Below are 3,392 nucleotides of genomic sequence, written 5' to 3'. Positions count from 1 at the left end.
TTTTCTGTTCAGAGAGTTGTTGCTATTCCTTTCTTCGATCTCCTGTTGAGTTTGTAGGTATTCAGAATGGTTTGATCCCTATCCAGCTGAATTCCTGAGAGGAGACGAAATCCAGGTCTCCTACTCCTCCGCCATCTTGCTCCGCCCCCTATGTGTGGGTAATTTAAACAGTATTGTTCCATATGCTTTATTCTTCATCTTGCCTGTTGTTCAGCAATATTTTTGAGATCTATCCACATTGACACATATGAGCTAGTTCATTTCACTGAACATTTGTGTATAAGTTCTATCATATGAGTGTCACACATAGATTTATAATGAGATTTATACGAATTTATACTCCTACCAGTAGTGAAAGAGATATCAAGTTGCTCCACATTCTATCCAACCTCTGTCTTTTTCATTTTAGCCATTCTGGTACGTATATCTCACTGTGGTTTTTATTTGCCCTTGCCTGGCGGCTAATGCTATTGACAATTTGTGTATGTTTGTCATTTGGATATTCTCTTTTGTGAAGTATCTGTTCAAGTCTTATGCCCTTTTTTTGTTTACTATGTCTTATTTCTTACTAATTCATAGGAATTTGTATATTCTAGATAGGAGCCTTTTTTGGTTTTGTTTTATGGCAACTATCTGCTACTGTTCCATGACTTGCCTTTTCATTTTCTTAATTATATATTGCAATGAGCAGGCATTCTTAAATTGAATGAGGTCCTATTTATCGTATCAGTCCTTTATTTTATGATTGGTGCTTTTAATTCCCATTTAAGGAATATTTGCATCTCTGAAATTATGTGATATCATCTTTTATTACCTTCTGGAGACTTTATTTCTTATATCTATAGTATAATCCACCTTGGAAGTATTTGTGTATGTGTGTGTCTATGATGTGAGATAGGGATCAAGATTCATTTTCCCCTCCAAAGGAATTTCCAGTAGATCTGGCACCATTACATGAAAAGGCATTGCTCCACAACTCCACTTTATCATAAATTAAGTACCCATATTTAATTGAGTCTATTTATGAGCTATTTTACCATTTTTCTGTTTGTATATTCTTCCCTAATATCACAAACTCTTAATTATTGAAGTTTTGTAGACTTGATAATTAGTAGAATGATTCCTCCCACTTGGTTCTTCTATTAAAATTACCTTGGCTACTCTTGGCCTTCTTGCATTTTCACATAAATTTTCTTTCAGCTTGTGAATTTCCATCAGAAACCCTACTTGATTTTTATAGAGATTGCCTTAAATTGTAGGTCAATTCAAAAGAGAATTAAAATCTTTATGATGCTGAGTCTTCTAATCCATGAACACGGTAGACCTTCTCATTTATTTACATTTTATATAATGTTTTAGGGATTTTTGCATAGAGGCTTTGTACATCTTTTACTAGATTTATTACTTGATCTGTGGCATATATTGGTTAAATGGTATGCTTTTATATTTAATTATCTAACTTTTTTGTTACATATAGATATATAATTGTTTTTTAATCTTATCTATTTCTGGGCACTTGGGTGGCTCAGTCAGTTAAGCATCTGCCTTCAGCTCGGGTCATGATCTCAGGGTCCTGGGATTGAGCCCCACATTGGGCTCCCTGCTGCTCCCCCTGCTGGTACTCTCTCTCTCCCTGTCAAATAAATAAATAAATAAAATCTTATAAAAAATCTTAGCTGTTTGTCTTTTATTGTGTCAACACCACTGTATTTGTTTACTAGGTTTGCCATAACAAAATACCATAGACTGGGTGGCTTAAACTACTGAGACTTCTTTTCTCACAGCTCTGGAGGCTACAAATCCAGGATCAAGGTTAAGCAGGTTTGGTTTCTTCTGACTCCTCTCTCCTTGGCTTGTAGATGGCCACCTACTTACTGTGTCTTTACATGGCATCTCCTCTGTATGCACACATCCCCAGTGTCTCTTCGTGTGTGTCCAAATTTCCTCTTCTTGTAATGAAACCAGTCAGGTTGTAAGGACAACAATCAGATTATTCTTCTTGTAAGGAAACCATTCTAACAGGCTCATCTTAACTTAATCACCTCTTTAAAGGCTCCATCTGCAAATACAGTTCAAGTACTGAGAGTTTAGGGCTTCAACATATGAATTTTGGGGGACATAATTCAGTCCATAACAACCACATTGTTATAATTATTATAGCTTTGTAATATGAATTTTACATGTTTAATGCATTACTTCCTTTTATTCTTCCTTTTTAGAATTATTTAAACTAGTTATTTAGTTTTACTCTTCCAACAGAAAGGGAAGCAGGAGGAAAAAAGAATATGGGGATAGTTGAAAGCAAAACCTGGAGGAATTCCATGAAGTGCCAGAGAAGTAGTACTCATGGTCAAGGATAGAACCGGTAAGCATTCTGAATTCCTCAGATTTCTCTCTTTCAACCCCTTATTGCAGGTAAAATAAGGCAATGAGTCACCTGTGTCCAGTGGATGGAAGACCCTACCATTTTCTGGAGCACTCTGAATGTGGGACAGGGTTCTTATTTCCTTTTGTCTGAGTCATACTCTCCCCAGTGGACCAAGTAGTAGAGTTTACTGTAGCTTCCTCATGGGTCTTGTGCCTCTTTCACTTTACTACTACTACTAATAGCTACCATTTAATAACATTAAATTAGGACCTAATTTAATCCTCTCAATAACCCTGTGAAGTACACATTCTCCATATTACAGATGAGAAAACTGAAGTTTATGGAAACTAAGTAACTGTCCCAAGATGTCATTAGTTGGTAGTAGAGCTGAAAATTAATCCCAGGCTAGTGTGACTCCAGGTTTCATCTTGCTCCTTGGCTTTTATCCTCTCATGGCTAAGTAAGAGTCTCATAGCATTGGCCGCATTGTCCTGGGTATGGGTCTGAAGGAAGAGGACTTGCCTAAGGGCTTTGACTGACAGAGCAAGAGAGTGATTCCAAGGATTTTCTAACCAAGATTTTTGTTAGGCCAAGAGGTACAGTATGAGAAAAGTGGATATCAAGGCACAAATTTTGGGAAACTAAGGAATAGTCATATTGGTAAGAAGTGAATGCATGGGAGGCCAATCTAGATGTTCTCTGATTTCTTTCCTACTCTAATATCCCTCCAGAATTCATATCTACCTGGAACCTCAGAATGTGACCTTATTTGGAAATGAAGATGTAATTAGTTAAGATGAGGTTATAATGAATTAGGGTGGGTCCTAAATCCAAAATGATTTGTATCCTTATAAGAAGAGGCGAGAACACACAGAGAGACCGTATACATAGAGAAGAAGGTCATATGAAGACAGAGGTAGAAATTATACTGCCATAAGCCAAGGAAAGCCAAGGATTGATGGCAACAACCAGAAGCTGGGAGACGTAAAAAAGGATCCTCCCCTAGAGGTTTTGGAGGGGGTGT

The sequence above is a fragment of the Leptonychotes weddellii genome, chromosome 6, assembly GCF_054177405.1.
Source record: "Leptonychotes weddellii isolate Sample4059 chromosome 6, ASM5417740v2, whole genome shotgun sequence".
NCBI lineage: Eukaryota > Metazoa > Chordata > Mammalia > Carnivora > Phocidae > Leptonychotes > Leptonychotes weddellii.
The sequence above is the reverse complement of the archived record's forward strand: the minus strand, read 5'-3'. Positions refer to the sequence as shown.